Here is a 25,697-nt window from a genome sequence, read left to right as displayed (position 1 = left end):
AGCTGTCCTTCCCTTCATCCTAGAGCACCCACTTCCTTCTGCCTTACCTCATTCTGCAATTACTGTCCCACAAGGCACCCTGGGCTGCAGCAGCCTGTACCTCTGTCCTGTCTTCTGTGCATGCAGCAAAGCCTCAGAGGATGAAGGAATGGAAGAGAAAGAAGCCAGTTGCCCAGGAGCAGTATTTAGGCAGAAACATTCTTGTTCTATGCACCTGGAGACAGTGGGGGCGAGCTTGTGGTGTGGGAAGAAGTGGTGCAGGGAGCTAGGGCTGAAGAGAGGGTAGCAAGCTGTCAGGATGCTTCTGCTGCAGGCTTGGTGAAGAAAAGCAATCACAGCAGAGAGGCTGAAGTGGCTCCTGGACTCACCAAAAATGACAAACCCTTGGGCTTTCTAGACAGAGCCTTTGCTGTAGGTGAGAGACTTCTCCAAAGGGAGAGACCAGCTTTCTGGAAGGCAGAGGACAGGAAGGGAGGAGTTCATCTGGACCAGACTCTCTAATAACTAACTAGTCAGCTGTTTCTTAAAGTTCTGAGAGGATGTGGGAGCCCATGGGTTTGCTGAAATGTATGTGCAATGATTGCTCCTTCTGAAGAGCCAAGAGTCTCTTGAACAGCAGAGGTGCAGTCCTCTTCCTCTCCCCCATGAAACACTGTGCTTAACTTACAGCCAAGAGGGGCAGGGTGTTTTGGAGGGCCACACACCAGGGTTAATATGCTGCCCTGAAGAGGTGAGTAAAGATGGGGAGGGTTCAAGTGCTGGAGAAGCACTCTGCACAGAAACACTGCTGTGCATTAGGGAGATGATGGTGGAAACAGCTCAGAAGGCATCTTGATGACAGGCACAGCCTAGAACTGTGTCCGCTCTGGGTTGGTTTTTTTTTTCTTGCAACCTTATTTCCAGCTTTGTAATGGGGAGCATGACCTCTGGCTTTGCTTCATCAGATGTGCTTGCAGCAAAGCTAAATAGAGCTGACAGACTGGGGCTCTGCTATTTCTATGGAGCTAGCACAGCATGAAGGAGGTGTGGAGATACTTCTTAAGAGGCCTGATGCTCAGGATATATTTGGGCACCTGTGGGGCTGGTGATGGTAGTGCAGAGTGACATGTCAGTCTGGCCTCCTTCCCACCCCAGAGGCAGAGTGGCACCTAAAATCTTGAGGGATATTCCCAGGCTTCTGTGTCTTGGCTTGGGCCCTCTGCAAGCAGTGGGGTATAAAGGGAGGGTGGCCTAGCACTGCCACTGAGACAGCCCCTGCCAGCCAGAGAGCAGAGGGGATGTGGAACAATAACATTATCCCCTGGTGATGGCTTCAAATTGAAATCAGCTGCAAGCCCCCATCCTGCCTGCTGAAAACAGAGGGGCTGGGAAGACCTGCCTTGAAGGCTGTGGAGCAGCAATAAGGTGATATGCCGAGAAAATACTATGTTCTTAAGTGCCTGAGTGCTGCTGCTCTTCCTCAGCTTCCCACACAGTCCTCTGTCACCATCACCAGTGTTTTTGGCATTTAAGCCCCATCCCAACCCGATGTGCAGGGACAGACCTCTGCCCTGATCCCCCTTGGTGAGGGGCATCCCAGGCAGGACCTGGTACTTGAGCGCTGGCATGAACGTTTTTGGTCAGCTACCTCCCCTGCCCTTGTTCTCTTGGGGAGAACAAGCCAGAGTTGCAGCCCAGCTCCTGTCAGTGGCGGTTCTGTGCATATTTGTGTCTCAAATTCTCATCTTCCTTACTGATCTGTTGAGTTTCTGTTGTTGCTGGTTGCTACATGTTCAGGGAGCAGACATCCTGCTCTTCTCCGTCCTCTCCGTGTCCCTTTGCTGATGTTTAGTGTCAGTTGAGGACATTTGGTAGCCTACTGTGCAAGTCACCATGGGAAGACAACATGCATCCCATAAACATAGACAGGGGCATTGTTGCCTGCTTTAATGTGCTCTAATTTAAACAAAATGGTGTTTTCAAATGAGTTTGGATTTTGTTGCAGAAGACGGTACCTCCCTGTAGTTAGAAAGAGCTTTTTTGTAGAGAGGGCTTTAAGGTTGCAGATTGCTGAGTTGGACAACTCTTACAAGCAGAGCCTATATAGAAATGTGTATGAGCCCTCCTGTACCAGCAGGTCATGCAGGCACACAGCTCGCCTTCTTGCAGTACCATGAACTTCAGTGTGGCTCTGCTGGTGCCTGGAGTGGGGGACTTCACACTGGAGTCCACTGGCACTGGTCCCAGTCAGGATCAAGGTCACTTCTATTGACCTGAGCTGCATTCAAAACAATCACTTAGGTGTGAAAAAATCCACTGCCTGGTCCCTGTTCCCTGGGCTCCTTAGTCCCCACCCAGCTTATTTTTTAAATATTCTTAATGAGCTGTCATTTTGGCCAGGGCTCACTTGGCGATTTAAGAATGGTGGTAACAATGAGACCACAATGTCCAGGCAAAGGAAAAGGAGCGAGGGGCTTTCTGCCGGTTTATTTTTTCCCCTGCTTGGTCTTTAGTTGTTTTGAGTCCTGCAGTGATTTCTAACAGCTGGCCCAGCTATCATCCCGATCGTGTTGCTCTGTGCTTCAGTGAGCTGGGGGGACTTGGCAACCCGGCAGCTGTCCTGGAGCCTGAGCCATGAATGAGCTCAGAGGGGGAAGGAGAGAGGCTTGGATGGGAGAAACTGTATTTGTGGTGGCTTTTTTTCCAAGTGAGAGGCTGACAGTGTTGACTGGATCCAGGCACAGCCTGAGCAGGTGCTGTGTGTGCTTTGCCCTTCCACATTTCTCCTCCCGTGACCGTGTGGGTGCACAGACCCTCCTACAGCACATGGGGTGAGGGATGGCCACAAGAAGCACCTAAAATCAGCCCGTGTCTGACCCATCACTGCAGTGCTCTGCTCTGGACATGGCTCGCACCTGCCCTGGGAACTCGTGTGTAGCTCTGCCAATGCACTCCAGTGCTGATTTGCAGCAGGTCTTGGTTCTTTCCACTCTGATGCCCCACACAGAGATACTTTTTTTAAGCTGTACTTTCAGACTTCAGCAATGCAACCTGCCGACAGCATGCCTTATGTTTTATGCTACAGATCCTAAATGACAGAGCCGCATCAAAAGGTGTTTCTTTTGACCAACATCCACAGTGCCTCTTGCAGCATCCTTCTGTCCAATGCAGCACTGTCCCTTCATATCAGACCATACCTAATATCTCAAGCTGGTGTGCTGTGTGATGTTATGAGGATATTTCAACTGTGCACAAGGCAGAGGTGAGCTTTTCAGCCCCTATTCCATCCTTGTGTCCTCAAGTGTATATCTCAAGCCGGTGTGGTGTGCGGCTTGTGTTTGAACAGTTTCTTTAAAATAATTTATATAAACCCAGTTAAGTTGTAGCACAGTGTAAGGGCGTGATTCCCGTCTTGTAGAGCCTAAAGCACTCAATAAACCTAGTGACCCCCCGCTACAATATGGTTTGCAAAAGAAATCCCCCCACCGCTTCTGAGTTGGAGTATTGTGAACTGGGGGCAAACCAGAGAAATGTGTTATGGTGCTCTCCTTGAGTGAAAGGAGTTTGGCAAAGTACCACAGGCTACTGCTTTTAAATAGTTCATCTTTAAATAGGTTGCTGTCTCCATTACTGAGGGCGCGTTGGCTTTCCTGGAGGGTACTGGAGGTTTCATTTTAAATGCAGTCACCTTGGGATTCTTTGGAGATGTTGATGATGTGTGGCAGGATGATCTCCAGTACGCAGCGTGCAAATGGTAGAAAAGGCTGAAACCAAAACTCCTGTGAGACTCTGCATGCTGTAAGCTTTAATACTAAAGAAAACGAGAGGCTGCTTTTCTTTCCTCTAGATGCAGGCTGTGTCAATGTGTCTTCACTATCACTCTGCTGTTCCCCTTTCCTAGTAAGCCCCAATATCTGATATAAGCTCCTGGCAGCGTGCTGGAATCCTGTGCAGACACAAGGTTGGCTGCTCTGCCTTTATCTTAGCCATTGGCACGTGGAAATCTCCTGGCTCGGGCCTGTGTGGTGCTGGCAGGAGTGTGTTATTCCTGACCTGTCTCTTGCCTGCTCTTTCCACGGTGACACTGCTCTTCTGTCCTTTGCTAGCCTCATCCCCCAAAATGACGTTCTGCTGGACATCTTGGTTTTGATTTGTGCTGGTTGCTGAAGGTTTTATTGAGGATGATGCTCTGTGTGCACTCCACCCTGGACCTGGACCACACTCTACGCTTTCTCTACTGCTGTGCTACAGCACATCTGCCCTGATGTGCTGCACTCCTGCTGTGAGATGATGAGGGATCAGGTGTTCATGCTGCACGGAGCTGGCTGCCTTGCTTTTGGAAGGGACAGACTAAACCGGCCAGGCCTAATGCTGTGGTAAAGTGGTGTTAAATTGGTGATTGTTTTGGGGCTTCTCAGGGCTTGTTTTCTTCTGAGCTCTGCCCTTAGGGACTGTGAGAGAATGTAGGCAAACCACAAAGTGGGTCAGTGGCAAACACCAGGGCTGTGGCAGCGTTCAGCCGTGGGAGTCTGCAGCCCTGTGAACAAACAACCTTTTATACCTTAATGGTTATTGCAGATGCCAGGTCCCTGCTCGTGTCTTTCCAGGCATCTGCCTAGGCAGATGCTGTGCTCTGGCAGGGAACAGGCCAGGAACTAGCTCCAGTGTTGGAAAGCTAGCCAATAATTGTGTGTGGAAATAATAGTTCTCCTGGGTTTATTTAGAAGCGCCCTGGTGTTCTTTTGAGTGCATGTGTGTGACCAGGCAGTTACAGCAACAAGCTTTTTGTTATGCACCTGAAATTAGTTTTTTGCAGCTGCTTGCTTTGGGAGTGGGAGAGGTGGGCAGAGGAGAGGGGCATGATGCTTTTATAAGCTATGGTTGTGAACTGATTGGGGGGAGGTAGTCTTAATTCTGCAACATAATGTGGGACTGCAGTAGTGAGGTCCATGCTTAAATTAAGACAGATGAGTGCAAAAGGGGTTGCTGGACGAGCTTGCTGTGTTTACTACAAGAGGGCCAAATTATGTTCCTTTGGTTGTAGCTATAAACACCATAGATGCCTTAAGCTGTCTGCCATGCAGCTTTTTCTGCTAAGATTAAGTTGAAATAGGAGTTTTAACGGTACGACATTCAACTTTGAATAAGACTTTGGCTCCATCACAACTTTCTTCTGCAGTCGAGAGGAGGGAGCTCAGGCCTCTGTGCTTCTTTTTCTAACAATAAACCGTGCTTTGAGGTGTACAGAAGAGCACTAAAAGCTGAACTCCCTGCAAGTTATTTCCTTTGAGCTCTTGATTACACTATAGCACGTGCATCCCCTGTATGATCCAGGATGGATGATGTTCCATCCTTTTCTTTTGAATACCTCATGGATCTCAAACATCTGTGAGCAATTTATTTTGGGTATAATCAGTTAATGTTTTGGTGAAGTGCTTTGAAGATGTACAGCATCCTCAAATGCTGAGTATTGTTTCATTATTATTACTATTTAACATCTCTACGTAGCTGAACTACTGTCAGACATCTTCACTTAATAATGTACTTGGTGTCTGGATCTTTTCTGCAAAGGCAGATTTTTGGCAAAAGGGATGGTGGAATGATATAATAGAGTTTGCGGTTATATAGTACCTGTCATCTGAGTCTCTCAACGTGCTTTACAGGCACTAGTTAATTCTCACCACTTGGTAGGGCAGTCTGGCTATCCATCTCTGTGCAGATGGGGAGGCTGAGGAGGAAAAGCATGACCTTTTTGAGGTCACGCAGGAGGGGATTGGACCCAGATTCCCCAGAACCTGCTCTGCCCATTGCAGTTAGACAGTGCCCTTTCACTGCGACTATGCCACCAGTCTCATAGGAACCTCCCCTGCTCCTTATGAAGGGATCTGGCAAATACTACCACCTTATGTATACTTATTTTGGATCAAGAAGCATGCGGCTGGGTTTTGCTGCCATGCAAAAGCTTGTGCACTGTGGAGGCTGAAGTCCAAAGCGGTATGAGACATACAGGGTAAATAGGAAGGCAAAACTGAGTGACTTCTGAAGTCATGCAAGTTTAGAGTAAGTTTTCTGTCATCAGGGTATGGCTTGTTGTCTTTGTTTTTTCTTCTTGTGATGCCACCTGGAGAATAGGCATTGATTACTTGTTTTCTGGCCAGCCAGGTTGCTAGCAGAACTTTCCAAGGAGCTGCTGCTTGGGATCCTGTGGGAAACCAGTCTGACCAGAGGCCACCTGTCAGTATAAATCATCCGCCTGGGATGGATCGCAGTGTTGTCAGTCTGAGCTGGTCCCTCTGTGTCAGAGCAGAGCAGCTTTCCTCGCCTCTCCTGTGGCTGTTCAAACTGATTGCTGTCAATCCCCCACCTTTCACCAGAAACAGAAGTGCTTAAAAATTGAAAAGGTGATATTAGAAGATAGAGCCAGGGGACCCTAGCAGGCAGTCCATCAAGTCTTAGACATTAACATCTAGTCTTGAAGGCTTGGAAATCAGTTCTTCCCCCACGTGCATCCCCCAACCCACCCCAGAGACAACATGTAGCATGGAGGGAAAAAAAAAAAAAAAATTAACTGGCTCTGCTATTCTGACAGATAAAGAGCAACTCTTCATAAAGGACCTCTGTGTTTTTCTTCCTGCCAAGAATCATTTAAACAGTGGTCATTAGCGACTTATCTTTCCTAAAACACTAGCGAAAGCTGACATCTCAGAGAGAGACCCCATCAGTCAATGTGCTGTGGTGGAGAACAGCAGTCTATAGCTCCAGCTGTTTGCACCCTACATGCGTGAATCCCTCTCCCTTAGACACATGCTGGGACATGGTATTTACAGCTCTCTCCTAGGCTCATGTATTACTCGTAGCAAAGCTAGGGGTGACTGACAGTCCAAACAATTCGAACAGGGAAAATTCCTCCTGCTTACTCTTAGCTTTTTGCAGGAGCTTTATCAAAGCCCTGCTTCTCCCAGGGAGAACTCTGCCTGATAACCAGGCATTACAAACAACTATCAGCTGGGGTGAGAACTTCCCTAAACAGCCATCAGTGGGACTGGGAATTGGGCTGCATATCCTGAGAGCTATGGAGCCTGTTAACCACTGGCAGCATATTTATCTTCCTAACATGCTCGTTAAGAAAACAATGTTATCTGCATCTTAAAGGTAGGGAATAAAGAGACGGTGAGCTGCCCTTAAAGGCTCCTTGGTCCCTGTGTCTCCAGCTGGTGCTTTACTGGGGTCTCTGAATTGCTCTTAAATGTCCCTTGCTCCCCATTTCACTAGGGGCAGGGACTTGAAAGGGATTTAAGCTGGCTAAATATGGCCCTTAACGACTGCCACAAAAGTGCATCCCAGGGAAGGGATGCAAACCAAGGGTTTCAGACCTTGGCCCCTTGTAAAAGTTCATGCAGAAGGCTTGCAGGATTAAATCTACAGATTTGCCAGCCGAGGGTTTTCAGGTTCTTTGTGCCAGGTTTATGCATTAAGATGTCTACTGAAGGCAATGCTGTGCAGGATCGTCTCTTCTGGTCTGTGAGTTCAGGACTGGCAGCCTGATACGCTAAACCATCCTAGAATTTGCCTGGAACTTTAAAGGCTGGTTTATGACTGATAAACTTGAAACCAATCAAGGCAAACTTGAAACCTATCTACTTTCTGAACGTTTCTTTCCTTGCTTGTTCAAATACTGGGAGGTAAGCCAGCTCTGGAAATGAAGTCACTTTTGAAAATGGCTTCTCTCCCCAGAAGGAGGCTCTGAAAATTCCCATTGTAATTTTAAGTGATTTTTTTTTTTTCCCAAAAAAAATATCTTACAAACTTGGCCCTTGAATCAGTCCCTCCCAGCTGTCCTCAAATTAAAAAGAGGGAAGAAAGAGACACTGGCACTGCAAGACTTTTTTTATGACACAAATTTTATTGCGTAGGATTCAGCACATTGACAGGCTATAAAAGTTTATTGAAAGCAGATACAGCCTGTCAATGGGCTGACCAATGCCCCTGGCTGGGATTCATCCTCAGGCTTCTGGTGAAGGGTTCTGTTTTTGTGGGGTTTTTTCTGCATTTTGACTGGGTCATCACCGGAGAGAATTTCCTGAAGGGGGAATGCCCACCATGAACCACCAGCATTGGCAAAGGGGTGCAAGTCATTCCTGTGCAGAGATACGTGGCGCTGACAAGTTTTGTGATGAGTCTTCTGGGGCTAAACACATGCCTGAGGTTATACATGCAAGTAGGTCTTTCCCTGGCAGCTAGCTAGCACTTAAATTAGTATTCCTATTAATGGAAGGGCAGCTTCCGATACCTCTTCAGCATCCTGTATGAAGTGTACAAGTTCTTCTGCAGAAGAGAAGCATCCATATCATAAAGCCTACCAGAGGGGGAGAAAATGAAGGTTTCATACTGTTACTTGTGTGCAGACAGCACCTTCCCTTGGGACTCTTCTGAACTTGGAAGGGAGTTTTTCTTATGAAAATTACCCTTTGTTTCAAGGGAAGGCTGGTCATTCAACGGAGTTGCAATTAACTGGTTTTGGAGCACAGTGCCTTCTGCACGCCAGGGCAAAAGTAGAAGAGGATCACAGCTTCATCTGCAAAATAGGAATATGGCTAGATCTGCTTATTGTGGTGGTTGAAAATTGAAGTAGCCGAGATGAACATGTGCATGATTGCTAATAAATGCCTGTGTGAGCACCTTGCTGGGGTGCGTGAGGCCGTTGATGCAAAACATCATGGCTAAGGTGATCGGAGCAAACTGCGGCTTGCCCCTCTTAATTCCTGACTGCTTGCTTCTGCAAACTACCTGGTACACCTTTAGCATGCATTTGACTTACTGTATGTGCATAGAAAGAAAGAGTTGGAAGGTGTCAGGGATTACCCACCAAAGATGGTGCTAGCTAGCATCCCTCCGGGGCTTTGCGGTTTATTCCAGCCAAGGCCTTTGCTGGTGATTTGGACTGAGGTGCCTTGTCGTGAACAGCAAGGACAAAGAACCTTCACATCTGCTGCCCCTGCTAAGAAGGCAGCTTGGTGTTGAACTGCTGTAGCAAATTTTGTCAGAAATGGAGTCGGGGTCCTGAAAGTGGTGAGCAGGGTGCCAGATTTGCTGCCTTCACAGGTCAGTGAACTTAAATAACTATATGCCTTTGAGACATTTTGGAGACCCCTAGTAAAAAAGGGCTGTATCCAGTTGCCAGACCCCTCACCTTGTTGGCCCATGCCAATCTGGATGTGCTGTCAGAAATCATTTGCTAGTGGAGTAGCATTAGGTAAGAACCCTGTTTTTGTATCCACAACAGTGTTGGATCAAGGTTGCCGCGTGTCATTTCATCACTCTGGCAAATGACAAGCTCAGGGCTTGGAGTGTGGAACCTTATTTTTAATAAAGGAAAATCTTTGCACTTCTATTCTGCATCTGTCAGCGATCTCACTTGGCTGAGCCCTGGAGGAGTTCATCTGGCCCTCATGTTAAGGAAAACCAACAAATTAGTACAGATGTTTTTCTGAGAGCTACGGGGATCGGGGATCAGTGATTTAATACTGCCTGATATTTGATAGGGGACGCCCAGGGAATATGTGCTGGAAACCAGGAAGTAATATTACATGAAATCAAAATATAAATATGTTCCTAAAGGTTTAGGTAATTTTTTGCAATTTCCCCTTGTATAGTCTTAAATGAGGTCTCTCCTTCTCCTCCTGTTCTTCCTGCACTTGTTCATGGAGGAGGCTTGTTCCTCTTGAGCTGGATTTAAAAATCCATTGAGTAAAATGGAGGCTTTCCATGTGGTTTTTTGTGGGCTTTAGCTCAGTTGAGGAGAACACATTAAAAAAACCAAGACTTTTTGGAGGAAGGAAGGGAAACTCAGAGGTGAGGGAGGAAAGTAGCCTTAACCACCATGGGTATGAGTTTGCCTTCAGGAAGCATTCAGGCTTTGGCGTGATACACCATTCATTGTGCCCTCCCTGCTTCTTCCAACCCTGAGAATTCACAAGGATCAGCTGGTGAAAATATGTGCAAGTGGAGTTCTAAACATGGAGATGAGCTGAATAAAACCTGAGACCAAAAGCAGCTTTGATTCTTGGCTCTCCAGAGTGTGCTTTGTAGTCCTCTGATTGACATGGCCTAACAGGTAGTCCTAGCTTTTAGCTGCTCTGTAGTTCCAGCAGGCAACATGGGCAACATCAGGCAAATAAGGGTGTGAGAGACTAGCTATAAGTCCTTCTGAGCTGTGCTTAACTTTTGGACCAAATGACACTTCGGTTTAAAGCTCCTGCTGAGATACGTGTTTAGGAAGAGACAGCACGGTGGTGAGAGATCACAATGGCTTAGCTTTTCTTGTTGATATGCCAACAAGCTATTTTTCTGAAGGATTTGGGGGCTTACTTGATTCCTGGCAGTCTGAAAGGGCACAAGTTTGCTGTCTTTTGGCATTTTGTATTCACACATGTGTATAAGGTAGGAAACCAAACATAGAAAAGGAAGGTAAATTCATTTCTCACAGGTTTTGAATTTGGGTAACTTATCCGAGTAGACCTACCATGACCATAGGAAGTATCTGCAATTCTTCTTGATGGTTCTGACTTGACACTTAGGACCTCATGATGTGTCATACTGGTGAGTCTTTGCCTGCCACATGTCCGTCATGGGCCTTCTGTATTGCTCAATGGCCTCACCGCTGCTGGGTTGGGTTTACTGGTACCTAAATAACTCACAGCAAGAGAATTTATTCACACCCTCCAAAAACCACAAGATATGGAAAATTAATGTTATTCTTGACTCTCAAAAACATAACAGTAACTGAGATGAAGTCATATAGGCTCAGCAATGACCATCAGGGGGATTTTGAAATTGTTCACAGACCCTCTATCTGTCCCTGAGATGCCCAGGGTAGCCCAGCTGTTTGGCAGAGTGGGGGTGATACCTGATGTGCATTGCTGTGTGCTCATGATTTTAGAGTGAAGAATGGCTTTTCTCCCTGACTTGCCACTGCTCCACCTGGAGCTGTTAGGGACTCCCGTGCAGGCATAAATCAAGGGGAAGATGACAGGGTCGTGGCTGAAGGTTTTTTGGCTCCTGGGTTGGAAAACTGGCCTTTTCATAAAGGTCACACCATAGCTGACCTCCCAGGAAGGGGTGAGGGAGGAGGGGGGGCTGCTAAGCCTCAGGCAGGGCAGAGATGTTGCTGGAGATGAAGCCCATCCTTTGTGTAATATCGGACCCAAAAGCGTTAGGCAGTTTGGCTGTTCATCACCCGTTGCTTCATACCGGAAGATGACATGAACAGCAACTTCACTTTTTTTCCCATACATTTCTCTTCTTACCCTTGGGCAAGAACCCAAAGCCTTCATGATGTGTAATGAATTTACTAGTCCCTTACCAGTAGGATATTGTTCTGTTCTGGCTCTCACTGCCATTTCTGAGTGTCAGAGGCACATCTTTTGGTGTGTACCTGGAAACATCTCTGGTATGCATGCTTGCGCTTCAGTTTATGGATTTGGTTTCAAATAAATGAAGTCTTTATGAATGTCATGTTGATGTTGCACTGAAGACAAAACTATTTAGAAGCCAGTGGGCTTCTCGGTAGTGGAAGCGTTGAGCCAAGGAAATCCAGAGCAGGGAGTGATGATGTTCTGCACTTCACACCGGGGAAATTCCCGTGATGGCTGCTCCTTTCCGTTTGCTCATGTGATTGTGCCTTTCCGCAGCACGTGGCGACTCAAGGATCGCTTGCCTGCCTTACCCCACAATTTCCTGGCTTGCATCAGGGTTTCTGTAACTGTTTTGGTAGTCCTTGTACAGGGATAGGAAGGCTGAGGTTTTTGTAAGGCCTCAGTTGGCTTTAAATTGAATAAACTTTGTACTCTTTTTACATCCAGCCTGCAAGCTTAAGGAACATATTCAACTCCAAAAAAATTTCTCAACTTAGTGACAAATCTGCTTCCTATAAACCCAAGCTGTTGGCATTTGCTGTTACCCTCCTTTAATGCTTTATTAATGAAGTTCTTTTACAGCTGTTCCATTATTTCACCTGGGATAGGAGTCAGGGTCACAGGTGGATAATTATGTGGGTCATCCTGTTTCTATCCTCTTAAAACTCTGGCACAGCATAAGCTTTCTTCCAGCCCTTAGTGTTCCAAAGACTTATTAAAAGTCAACATTAATGATCCAGAGCACTCTTTGGCCAGGTCCCTTTTAAATCTTGAATACAAGTTCTCTGGGCTTGCTGATTTCAAAATACCTCATTTACTAGCTGTGGCTTAACATCCTTCTTAGTTACTGTTGGATTAGAAGCTATTTCATCATTGCATGATACAAATAAATCCCATGGCTTCTTCTCAAATGTAGAAAGGCTGCTTGTACGGTTATAATACCTTGGAGCTGTGGATGTACCCCTTTTCTGCTTGGCTAATTGTGGTTGTACTTATTGCATTAAGCCAATACTGTTGTTAGGGGGTTTGTTCCTTTAGAGTTACTCCAGGTGTCTGTCCCAAAGAGAATGATGCAGAAATTTTCTGTTTCCAGGCAGGGAAATCATCACCGTGAGGTGAGGCACTGTACGTAAGCACAGAGCTTCGGTCCAGGGGCAGAGAGTGAAGGAAAGAGGAGCAAGAAAGCTCTTGAGCAGTGAAGAATATGGCATAGTGGGAAGATGGAGAGTGCATTCATCTCCAGGCTCAGGAAACCTCTGTGGGGTGTTGAGAGTGGCATATGGGCTATGGGTATGGCCCCAGGAGCGAGGGCTCTCGGATCACAGCAAGACAACGACCGGGTGGAGGAGGAGGTGTAAAAAGGCTGTCTGGGATGGCACTGAGGGGAGGTCTATGTGCATTACTGGCACAAGAGATGGCATCTGCGCGTGGAGAAGGGGTAGCCGAAGAGAAGACCAGTCTAACCCAGAGTACTCCAGGAAGTCTCATGGAGACTTTCCTTGGAGAGATGCTACTAACACAGAAATAAAAGGGTGAGAAGGGGAGTAAAGAACCAGTGATTTAGCAGTAAGCCAGGGAAGCAACAGCAAAACAGAGGCAGAATGGAAGTCATCCTTTAATTGCTACCACATGGATGTGAAGAGCTTGGCTAACCAGTGGAGGAACTGGCATTACACATCTGAGTATGAGCTTGACCTAGCTGTTACTGCAATGTGCTGGGAAGACTTGCAGAAGTGGAATGCAGAAAATCATTGGCCACAGACAGGGAGTGGAAGCGAGCGGGCAAAATGGTACAATGTGGGTGTTTAGGTCTCTAGTAATGGAAAACTTGGTGATTCCTGCATGAAATAGGAAGTAGGATATTAACTGGTGTCTGATACTGTCTGGCCAAACTGGTGAGCAGGGTGACTGCTCTGTTACATATGTTAGGTGGTTGTTTAAAGACGAGCATCATTTTGGAAAAGTATCAGAGAGAAACATCTGCTGGATCACTTCTGTTGCTGCTACTTACGCTTTATCACAGTCATTTTCTGAATCTCTTGAAACAAAGTACTGTATCCTATGTGGGAGATCTATTTTCTGCCAGTCTTGGTAGGTGCAAAAGCAACTGTGCGCAGAATGGGAGCTCAATAACTGCTCAATAATCTGAGGTGGCTTCCAGGTTCCTATAACAATGCTTTTCTCTCTGCTTCAGACAGTTTAAAAGTAGCCTGTGTGCCGATTGCTTGCGTGTTCCTGCAGACCTATGTAGAGATTGTAAGCTTTATAGTGCAACAGGTGAGCTGTTTGGGGATAAAAACATGCCCAGAGCTTCCATGCATGCTTCTGTTGGCTTTTCTGGTTCCACATTAATTGAATACCTGCTGCCCCAGGGTTTAGCCCATTTAATAGATCCAGAGTTACAAATTTTGGGCAAGTTGAACATAAATAGACCCCAATTCTGGCAGTGTCAATGCAAAGAAACTCTACCCCTGTGACCTGTGTTACTTGTGATGGCTCCAGAAACTCTTTTGAAATTGAATGCTTGAATTATGTAGTTGTTTGCCTGATATTTACTTAAGTACTTGCTGCGACATAGAAGAAAACAAGTAAATGTCAAGGAATAATGGCTATTACTGGTGATTTATTCTCAACCAGGTAATTTAATTGCCTTTCCTGATGGGTAACCAGATATGAGGATAGGGAAGAGTAAACTTGTATATCTTCAACTTGAAGGCTGTTGGCACTATGTTGTGGACCTTTCTCTAACTTGGGAAGCGTGGTCTGGAGGCTGCTGCTAAAAGGTAGATGTAAGCAGGAGAAAACCAGACACGGAACAGTTGTTAATGGTTCACTGCCAAAACAGCAAGCTTTATTAAGTGAGATTTTGCCAGGCCTGAAAAAAACCACTCAAACCCAAAGTGTTTCATAATCCCTGAGGCTCTGGATGATAGAAGAGGGAATACGTGTGTCAGTGCTGCCAGTCAGGGAGGTGCTGCGAGCCTGCCGAAGGATGAGATTAGCATTTGAGGTGACTGTCGCAGTGGAGAGAAACACCCTCCCTTCTGGGTGGGGAACAAACCCTGGATATAATTTGTCATGGATGAGGTTTGTACATAAATCACCAGGTGCATAAATAGAGGAGGAAGAAAGACTGGCCAGCTAACAGCTCTGCCTGGGAGGGTCTGGAGTTGACCTAGGCCTGGGTCTCATGTGGTTTTCTATTGCAAATAAAAAGACAAGTATCGTGCTGGGATGTATAAACAGGGCTCTTGCAAGCCTTCAAATTCCACATTAGCATGCTGTCAGCTGTGACTTGTAGGAGTTGCCAGTGTAGGCTGGGATGGTGGGGGGATTATCTTTAAGTGTGCTACATGTACATACACACTTAGGTGTCAAAGTCAGGAATATGTGCATCTTAGGCTCTCTATAGACTTATGAGCACCTTCGGGGAGTGACGGAGAACAACTAAGGTGTACGCTGCCTGGTGGCACCTTACCTCTCTCCATTGACTCCTCTTGGGAGCTTTGAACTGGTGAAGCTTCTGCATGAGGAGTCTAGTCATCAGGCTTTTGAATAAAAGCCATCCCCACGTAGCAAACTTGATTTTGCTGCTGCGAGCCCTGGAACAAATCTGACAGTTTAATAGGGAGCAACCTCCACTGGAAACCACCCTCTTCCTAAGTCTTCCAGGAGAAAATGATTCTGCTTAACAGTAACGACGGCTTTTAGGTGAGGATACAGTTATGTGGGATTTCAACTCAGACCAGACCCAAGTGATGAAGTTACCCAGTAGCACCCAAAGCATCAGGACTAGCACACGCTCCAGTTTGCTCAGTACCTTGTTGGAAGGCAGGTGACTTCCAATGGCACAGCAGAGGTGGGAATTGGGTCCCCTTGCCTCCCTGCCAGTTCGGAGCCTGTGGCAGATCTCAAGCCCGACGAGAAGCAAGGATGCGCATTCCCTCTGTGCCACCTACTCAGTATTACTCATGTGGAAAATTTGGCAATAGGTCCACAGCGGGAATATAATACCCAAACACTGGAATAGGTCACTCTCTGTCGCAAAGGATTTGTTGAGTAAGTTTAAGGAAAACACCTTTAAGGTTTCCCGGAAGGTGTTGGGTGTTTTGGTTTTGGTGTAAACACTTTAGTGTTCCCATAAGATTTTAATGATGTGTTATAGAATGACTTGCAGTGTCCTGTGTGCAGAAATTAAGACATCTGAGCTGGGAGTTGTCATAAACCAGACTTTGATGTCAAGTGTCTTGGGTATTTATGAAACTGGAGGATTTGATAATAACTTGAGTAGCAGCAGGACTCTTCCATCCAAAAAATAGCTTTAGTCTCCAAACCTGGATGGTCCCGCTAGCAGGGAAGGTGTAGGGAGAAGAGCTGCTGAAGTTCTGTATGTGGGAGGTATGGGTGTGGGAATTAGGATGCTGAACTCCTTCCCAGCACCATTGCAGTCTGTATGTGACTTCTGGGTAAGCGCCTCTGAGTCACAGAAACTAGTGATAATGATAATCCTTTGCTCTGGTCTTGTCTGGCTGTCTCTTCAGACTATAAACTTTGTGGGAGGGAACATCCCCTTTTTATTATCATTATTAGCATAATTGTGGTGCCACTGAGGGGGCCCAGTCAGACTTTATCACATATTCATGTGTTTTGCTGAACTGTAATGAAACAGCCCAATTCTCGGTAATGTACGTCACTAACCAGAATCAATGGGAGCTCAGCCTTGCTGAAAATGAGACCCGGGCATTTATTGTGCTGAAAGACAATTGGTCCCTGGGTCTCCCCAAATACTTCTGCAAGCATCTGACTGCAAAACTGAATATAATATGCTTGCTTGCCTTCAAATCTGGATGGGTGAAAATTGCCTGGGGGAGTCAGCTGAGATCTAAGCATTACTTTAAGGGCTGGTGTGTGGGGTTTATGAAAATTCCCATCCATCTTAATTTCTTGACGCTGTCTTGCCCTGCACCCATGAGCCCAAACTTATCCATAGGTGTTCCCAAATGTTTGGGGTGAATGAGAATGCCGGGTGGTGTTGTGAAGCAGGATATAAGTCAGCATGCTCTCTCCGGCACACACAAGAAATGTTTCCCTGAAGTGAGAGGATCAGTTAATATCGCTGCATGGACATGAGACAGCAACGAAAAGCTCATGGAGGAGAGATTGTGCTCTGCAGGGTGCCAACATTTCTGTCTGTTATCAAAAATGTAAGCAAACAACAAATTAAAACCAATTATGTTTGTTTCCCAGGCCTTTGTTTATACAGGGGATTAAGTCTAGCTTCAGCTGTTGGGGATTGGCAATTGGCACTGCTCTGTCACTGCAAACCACTGCAGAGCACAGCTCTCATCTCTATCTGAGGTCTGCTCTGTGGCAGTGGAAGAATTGCTGGCGAAAGGAAGATAAGTGTAAACCAGCATAGATATAGAAGAGCTGATGAAATATTAGGTGTGCAAGGGTATCTGGGGGTGTCTGCAAGCTGTAGGCTGAAAAAAAAAAAAAGTATTTCTTATATTCCCTGTCACTAAGAGCTATGTAGGCAATTGAGGCTAAAGCACCTCATCATCTGGCATCACTTGGCACTGTCAGCTAAGGAGTCTCCTTGGCTGTGAGGATGGCATAGTGGTCAGGTAGCAGGCACGGTTTGCTATGTAGGATGAGAGCTATATGTTGAGAAGGTCAAACAGGAGATCTGAATGGTAAGGGTGGACTTTACAATGTGGAAGTTTTCTACTGAGACAAAGCGTGAAACTTCAAAACACTGCTCTTAACCGAAAATGTGAATTCAAGCACAAAATTAGAGGGTTTTACTCTTGTCACATGCAAAGAAAAAATAAATCAAGTGTAAACCTTCTTGGTGGGATAATTTTTCTTCCTGATGAATTCCCCAAAGCAAGATTTCCCGTGGCAGCAGCACGACAGGACTGTGTATGTGAACTCTGTAAACAAACACTGGAAGTGGAAGATTTGTCCCAAGAGGGAGCAAAGGAAAGGGGATTATCTATGCTGCTCCTTCAAGAGTTAAATCTATTTGCCTTAAATGTACTTGTTAGAAAACAAACAAAAAAAAGGAATACTGTCTTTAAAAACAAGTTATTCAACCTGGGAAATGCTTTTTCGAGGCTGGTATTTAAGCAGATGCCAAGTTTCCCTCAGTGCTGTCCATCCAAAGGCCTTGTTTAATTTCACAGACCTTCTCGAGCACCAGGGAGAGGAGCAGTAGGGAGGTATTGCAAGAATTTTGTCCCGAGCATGCAAATGTCATGCTCCTAAAAGTAGCTGGCATGCTAATGCTGGGCTACCTGCGATTATCCCGGGTAACCCAGAGCTCTTAATATCCTGGTGCTGAAATACGTAAGCAGCATCAGCTTGCTGAATGCAGCAAGCAAAGTATTTAAAATGGCTATTCTAGTTGCATCTTTGTGGCTAAAGCCAATCTGTTAGTTGAACGTGCTGATGAAAGGGGAAAAATAGTGCTTCTGTGGTAGGATGCAGAGGTAGGACCCTGCTAGTGATGTCTCTTGTTGCTAGAAGCTCCATGTTAGCTGGAGGCAGGTCTCAGGGTGTACTGTAAACTCAAGCCATGGTCTGTGTGTCCTTCCATTATAGCCAAACCTAAGGGGAGAAGCTGTTGAGCATACAGAAAATGCAATGTCAGGCTGGCATGTTGCTGTGAAATGTGGTGTTACCTGAGCTTGCACGGCCAGGGAGACCTTTCTGGTTACCTGACTTGTATCTGGCAGCTTTGTGTACTCGAGTCTGCTCTTATTTTAACATCAGCGCATCAGCCTTACTTTAGTCCTCGTGCCTTCTCTTGTGTATTTGTCAACTTGTCAGAAATGTAAGCCTGTTTTCCAGCAAAAGAGATGCACTGGTGCAGCGGAAAGGATGATACTGCCTCCTGAGGAGCTGGGGTTAAGCTGTTATGTCCTCGAACCACCTGTACTCCAACACTGGGGCTTTGCTGAAGGCATTGCCTGCTGTTTGCTGCTTTTCCTCGCCCCCTCCTCCTTCCAGGCATTGGCTGCAGTTTGTATTTCCCCTTTTATTGCCTTTGGCTCTGTTGCAATGGGCGGTGCAGTATTTTTGTTCTTCACTTAATGATCTTTTGGCGGCTGTTGGACATCATTTCTCATTGTATTGGTGGAGGATTAGCTGAGATGATGGGAGATATTTCCTGTCTTAGCCAGCGGGATGGGCTTTGCAGGGCTTGTGCCTTCTTTTCAAATAGTGTAATGCTTTGTTTGGGAATGTGCAGAGGCAGCTCGTCTATGGGAAGAAAGCGCAGCCCCTGAAGCATGATCGCTTTTATTTGTGGCAAGAAGCCATGGAGCAGGCAAAATTACTGGTATTCCCAGGCTGGACAGACCACAGGGCTGGGAGTCAGGGGTCCCTGGTGTCTGCTCGTGCCTCTGTGTTGCAACAGGGGGGCAAATAAGTTCCCTCTATTTATCCCAAGCTTGGATCTAGTCACGGTTCTTCCCTTGGTAAGTGTTGGTAAACTTCAATGCCGCTGGTACCATCTGCTCTATACCTGTGGTGGTTAAAGAAGTAAAGGGATGCTGCAGGGTTTCTTTCAGGGTGCCTGCAAATGGCCATGACTAATTGAGGAGCAGAGAGGATGCTGTCGTTGGTGCGGGTACAAAAGTGTATTGCAACAAACTGTCTGCAGGGCAATGGCAGGACAACTTTTCTGCAAAAAAACAAAGCAATGCCTGAAAAAAAGTTAGACTTCTGGGACAGTGATTGGAGAAGGGTGGGTCTAGGTCTTGGTGACAGTATAAGGGTGTTATCTGGCATAGTTCAGTAACCACAGCCCCTCTCAGGTTACTGTTTATTGGCCCAGATGGTATCTCCAAGGGAAGAGATGTATTCTCTTGCAATATCTCTTCAGCAATAACTACTGAGCCTTGTGTTTGCTCTCTCTCATCCAGCTGTAAGGCTTCACTGACTCTTGAAAATCCCTAAGGCTCTTTCTTCCTTCTGCTGTGTCTTATCAGAACACAAGGTAGTCTCCCTGTCCCATGGAGCTGAAGTCTGGATCCTGTATTTCTGTCTGCTGGCACTTCCGTGGCTCTGGTAGGACGGTTCTTCACTGGTGAGATCAGACACCCAGTGGGGCTAGTGTTACCGGAGAGAGAGGTTTAATGTTACGCTGTAGATTGTAAGTGGAGACAATCTTAAGATGAAAAAAAAAATAAAGGACTTTCCTGGTTCCAAGGCGATTTAGTTTTCTTGTAATAATAAGTGATAGGTGGTGGGGGAGGGATTAGCCATGACATGATCCCTTTGCAATGCTTTGTGAAGACAAGAACTACAGACTTCTTTAATCTTCTTGCCAATTCTGTGTATGGGATATGGTACCAAATGTCAAAAACCCAGACAGTTCAAGAGTAGAGGAAGGAAGTTAATGGTTGCTGGAAGAAGTTGGGGATAAAAATGCACCACATTCCTTGTTGCATGTAGTTTGTGCTGATCTAGTCCCTAGATATCGACTGTCTGAAATCAACTGCTCTAGCAAACATACCTTGGGTTTTACTGGAGTGCGGTGCTGTGGGATTGTCATTTCAACTATTCCAGGAAAACAAGAGTTTGACTTTAACAAACCCCTTATTTCTTTTTGTGGCCAGCTTTGCTTTCTTCCACTTTTACTTTTGTTAGCTTCTTCCAGTGAACAAATGTGGGGAGGAACCTCTAAAAAAGTTACTTGGTGAAATTCCTAGCACGGTGATGTGACTTTCCTTAAAATATAGGAAATGGGTATCTCTTGTCAACCCCCGCTCTGTTAGCGTGCCGCTCATTTTCAGCGGGAGCGATGGAGAGGACTGTCCTCTAGTATCTGAGCTGTGAGGGCTTCATCCCGTAACTGCCTTAAATACCTGAAATGGGACTTGCTGCCTTGTTAAGAATGATGAGTTGGTGGAGGAGCAGGGCCCAGAAACCATGATTGCTGATGTGCGATAACCAGCAGAAGCCGCCTCTTCTGCACGTCAGCTTCTAAGGACTCCGGTGGCAGATCTCTCCCGGTCCACTGTGGAGTTGGTGGGACCTCACACCAATCTGAAATGGGGTAATGAAACAAGGAGGGGGGGATGATTTAAGGAGAGCTGTTGCTGCCAGCAGCCAGAACAGTGAGCCGCTCCCACCGCTTCCCTTGAGAGGGGACTTGTATGTCAGGGTTGGTTTTTTGGACATCTGGCTGCCGAGTGGTTTGGGGTAGGTGTTTATAGCTGAGCAGAGGGAGCGGTGCGGAGGAATAGGTGGCTAAAGAAGCAGATTGATCAAGGTCCTCGGCCAAGGTTTGGTAGCCCGTGCTTTAAGTGGACATTGAACAGCAGAGACGGACACCTACAAAAGCTTTCTCATCTCTCTGAGAATAATTAATAATTTGTCTGAGAAATATGGCAGAGGAAATGGCTTGGGGAAGGGAACGGGAGCTAAACTGTACTCCAAAGCTCCTACTGACATTTTTGTTACTGCTGTATCTCCCATTGACAGTTTTCTAAAAACTACTAATCACTGTTCATGCTGGTCCTAAAATCAGCTCTATTAGAAGTTAGAAATACCAGCACTCTTCCAAAGAAGCTTATTTTTATTATATTCCCAGCCTAATACTGGAAACCTAAGAGCTTTAGAACAGAGCTGGCTGCAACTCCAGCATTTCCCCCTGAAAGAAAGTTATGGGAAAAATCCCTTTTTTGAAAGCCTTCCACAAAAAAATTTTCTAATTTTCCCACAGGAAACTTGCAAGTTGTGGGTAGGTGGGTTTTTCCTCACTTTCTTGCTGTCTCTAACTTTTTCCAGCTTGAGCTTGACATTTCAAAGTGTTACTCTTGTTCTGAGCTGGCAGAAGTTGGACAAGGGCAGTAATGGGTGAGGCTTTTCCTCTCTGCTGGAGAGAGCCATCTAGAAGTAGGCAGGAGTCCACCGTCTGAAAGTGCATTTTTGAACCATAATAAACTTTCTGCAACATATTCTTTTTCTGAGGTTTTCTAGAAGATGACAACTGGCCCTTCAAAGGGTAAGGTGGCCCACAGTGGCTGTGTTGTGGTACCTGCAGGAACATTTGAGGTTTGCCTGGTTAGATCTGCTCTGTACAGCTCTTACTGCAGGGAATGTGTACCCTGAGGCTGAGGTTACTGGGGATGGGCTGACTTGTGGCCCTCATCTACGATGGGAGCTTGGAGATGCTCTACCAGTGATGCAAAAGGAATAGGACTGGTGGTCAGCTTTGGCTTTCACTATGTAGATAAGTTGTCTTAGCTTTAAACAACCTTTTGCTTCATCTACGCGCTGGCATCGGGCACTGTTACAGCAGGAGCAACACATCAAGGAAGAGAAGGTCCCACTGGGAAGATGTTACCATCAGTGCTGGTCCTGCAGCCATCCTGCTCTGCAGGCTGTCTTATTTGGGTGAGAAGATTTAAGCAAATAAAGCTGTTTTCTCATATACAAGGCTCCAATTTTAGACGTGCAATAAGAGGGGTGATAAAGAACAAAGGTCTCAACAGCAAGACCATCTCATTGCTCAGTCTGGCAAACAAACAGATTGAGGATCCCTCGCATATATAATGTTAACAATGTTTTAATTTATGTGAGGTTTTTACTATTATTATTTTAGCTGCCAAAAGTTCCTTGCCAGCTTTCTCTGTTTTGGTTATTTTTAATCCTTGCTTATTTGTGCTCTCTGTCCCAGTCTTTTCAGACTTTTATGACTGTAACGCTAACCCCTCATGCCCTGCAAACACATGCTCAATAACTTCACTCATGTGAGCAGTCTTTGATGTCGAAATCAAGTTAAGTATGTGCTTTAGTGTTTATAAGATCGGGTCCTTAGTTTCTTAACCCTTGCCCAATAAGTTTAGTTTACCGTAGTTTTTGCAATAAATCCCTGTCTGTTTCATTTCGGAGAACAGCTCAATGTTTTCCTCCACCTCTGTTGAGAGACACTACAGATGTGTGATACTTGGCACTATGGTCTTCCCCCCCCCCCCCCCCCTTTGTTTTTGCTTATGACTTTGGGTCTCTAGTATCATGTTTTCCCTCCTATATGGCTCTGAATAATCAATTTAGAAAGCCAGGAAATAAATCAAAGCCTTAGATAGCAATGTAGAAAGAACGAAGGGAAAAGCAGACATATGGATTTCATCACCAATGGAGAATAACATGTATAATAATAACAACAGAGTGTAAATGAGTGTATGTACTCACAGGAGACTTTTCCAAAATGATTGTTTTTGTACATGACTGGGGAAGTTATTTTGTGGTTTCTGAGTTCTTTGGAACAATTGCATCCTGGCACTGCCTAAACTCCTTCCCAGCTCTATTCTTTCCAGCACTGCTTTTGTTGGGTGATGCTAAAGCTTTGGTGCAACCGGCTGTGCCCTGGGAAGGGTTCAGCACTTCTGGGGACTTCTCTGAAGGAAGACTTCCTAGCAGCGCTTGCGTGCTCAGCAGTGGTGGTTTCAATCCACATGTCCCGTCAGAGCACTGTGGCCTGGAATTCACTGCTGCTTCCCTAAACAAAATTGATCAAGAGTGCAAGTTTTTCACCAGCCAAGATAAATGATGGAGAGAACATTGTCCGAGGGTGTAAAGCAACCCCAGATTTGTGTGTTTGCTTTGAAACCATAGATCCCTGCGCTTGGTCTGCGCTCGAGTGTTGACTAACGCAGTGGGTGCTGGAGAAGGGACCGCAGAGACCCTGTGATGGGGACGCTTCCCTGACTTGCAGAATTGCGTTGAAAGCAGCAGAACACTTTTGTTTTCTTTCCCATAGAACAGAATTCTTCTTTGCTTATGTGCTCTTATGCCTCTGTAATGGAAGGGCAAGTAAAATGCCTGTGTATACTGTGATTTGTTAGAGCTGTCAGCCGAAGCTGCCGTTGCAGGCACTTACGTTGAAGTCAGTGATGCTTTAGCTAAAGGGGAGTTGGATTTAGAGGTTGTCTTTACCCCACCTCCCTCTGTCATCTTCTTCTCTACCACTATCAGTGCAGAAGTTTGCTTCCTTTTTCCTATTTCTCCAACATTATGTATTAGCTGGTGCCTTTTTACTAGTAGGGTGGTGGGTGTTTAAACCCAGATGGCTTATTTAACAGCTTCTGGGGTAATACCACGAACCATTACACCATCAGAGGTGGGAAGACAATATAAGCAAGGGTGAGTCGTTCTTCATGGTGTACTTATCTGCAGATGTAAAATGAGGATTTGACCCCTGCTGAGGCTTGCTTGCCATGCTGGCTACTAGCCTCTTCTAGAAGGATTTTGGTTAAATGTTTCTCAGTCCCTGAAAATTCCTGTAGGAAACCTGGGGTTTTTCTGCTGAAAAATCTTAGGGGAGAAATATGAACACTTTAATTTTGACAGTTCTTAAGTCGGATATTCTGATTTACAGTCAGAAGCTGGTAACTTTTGTTATCAAAGCTAATGTAAAATCCTTTAAAAAAAAAAAAAAAGGTAATTCTGAGTTCTTGCTGCTGTGATGTGGATGTGAAGAAATTCAGGATACTGCAGAACCTCATCAGATAGAGAAATCGCTTCTCTCCAGCTCATTTCACAATACTGTACTTCCTTTGAGTGCAAATCTACCACCTTTCACCAGCAATAAAAATCACACATTTTTCTGGTTTAGTTTTGTTTTGAAAAAACCCAAAATAAACTCTTCCTGGCAGAATCCACCAGTTGTCCTGTAATTGCATTTCATTGTGAAACAGCTTTTCCTAATCGGAGCTTGTGCCCTGCATGCCATTTTTGGCTGGAAAAGGCTGTACATAGATGCCAAAGCATGATCTCGGATGGGCTCTGGATACCGTCAAAGCTTGGAGGTTGTGTGACCACCCTCCATGGCAAGCAGAGGGGGCTATGAAATTAGGAAGGGTCAAAACAAGAAACACATGATGGTCAGAAGAACCTCTGAGTTTCAACTATAGTCCTTTTCAGCCTGAAAAACTGCCTTTTCCTGGCTCTAACTTGCCCTTCAGTGATGCCATGTCAGGTTGTGACTGGAAGACACGATTGCCCTGGAGCCTTTGCACAGTGTATGCACTGGGGTGGTTTTTTTTTCTCTTAACAAATAACTAATAGCTGACCTGATATGTTAAGCTGTGGCAAAATGCTGCAGTGCTGGTGCTCTAGTAAGTGACTTCAAGGCTTGTTTTCAGCAGAGTGTTTGAGGATGTGCTTATTACTGAACAGGGCTTGTTTTGTAGGTCCCAGGCACTTTGTTGAAAGAAAACTTATTTTTTGAGGCTTTTTCCAGGATTATGTAGTTCCTGGCACCATAAGATAAAACCATCTTAGGAGGGAAGCAGACGCTTTGGATGCATTTTAGTAATGGATAATCTCATATTACTCGGTTAAACCCGAGCAGAAGAGGCTATCTCATGTGCTTGACTGCAACTCTGCAGCGTGAATGCTGTTGGCAAGCAACTGCCGAGGCATCGGTGCAAGGTGGGCCCAACCTGTAATACTTGCATTGCTGCAGGTCTGGGTCCAGCCCTCAGTTTTGTCACACAGAGGTTTAGAAACACCTGGATTACTCTAGTCATAATTTGAGCGTCCATTTCCCTTGCAGATCTCCCAGCTTCACAAAAGGCAATGTATGCTGCCAAGTCTGCTCTCCTTGGTCTCTCCATGGTGTAGATTAAGGTTGGAGTAGGTGTTTCCTTACACAAACTGTGTTGCGCTGCTGTGTTTTACCCAGAGAGTCCTTTTGAAGTTACTGAGGTGCTGGGTGTGCAAATGGGGAACTCAGTTTGGTTTCTGATACCATTAATCATGCATTCCCTGATGTGGGAAAGTGTTAGAGCTTGTTCAATAGCATCGCAGTGCAGGAAAACATGCTCTTGTCAGGCGGTTTGGGTTATAAGACTTTGCACTTTTATTTCATCTGAATTGAAATAGTTGCATCTTCTGCTCAAGCAGAAGCGCCTGTGCGTAGGTTTAGTTCTGTATTTTGACATCACTCAGTATTTCTGTGTATTGAGCTTTGAACTTGTCTTAAATTACAGTGGGCATCTGTTTGTTGTGGGTTTGTGCCTCAGTTTCCCCACTCAGTAAATGGCAATAACAGCAGCTGCTCCCAAAGTTAATCAGCAGGCCTCTTGGCATATTATTTATGCTTAGCCTAATGCAATAACACACTATTAAGCCTAGAGCAGTGATACCTTGAGGTTGCAAATTTATGGAGGGGATGGTCATGTCAGGCGTACCCAAAGTTTTGCAACCCCTATTGCTGTAGATGTCAGCATTTGAATACTATGAAAAGCTCTTTCATCAGTCTGTTCTTGATCTTAAGAAAATCCT

General features: G+C 45.7%; 1 protein-coding gene across 3 annotated transcripts in view; it reads left to right on the top strand.

Moving 5' to 3' along the window:
* The window catches only part of SNX19 (sorting nexin 19), a 135,815-nt gene that overhangs the window by 43,473 nt on the left and 66,645 nt on the right, over positions 1-25,697 (top strand). For 2 of the 3 annotated variants that reach the window (XR_008235091.1, XR_008235087.1), the window contains one exon: positions 3,065-3,241. The exons of the other annotated variant lie outside the window; for it this stretch is intronic. The gene's annotated coding sequence lies outside the window, so the exon portion shown is untranslated. The remainder of the gene's footprint in view (positions 1-3,064; positions 3,242-25,697) is intronic. 3 annotated transcript variants of the gene reach the window in all.

The sequence above is a fragment of the Harpia harpyja genome, chromosome 4 (genome assembly GCF_026419915.1).
Source record: "Harpia harpyja isolate bHarHar1 chromosome 4, bHarHar1 primary haplotype, whole genome shotgun sequence".
In the NCBI taxonomy this organism is placed as follows: Eukaryota; Metazoa; Chordata; class Aves; order Accipitriformes; family Accipitridae; genus Harpia; species Harpia harpyja.
This window is presented reverse-complemented; position numbering and strand designations above follow the sequence as displayed.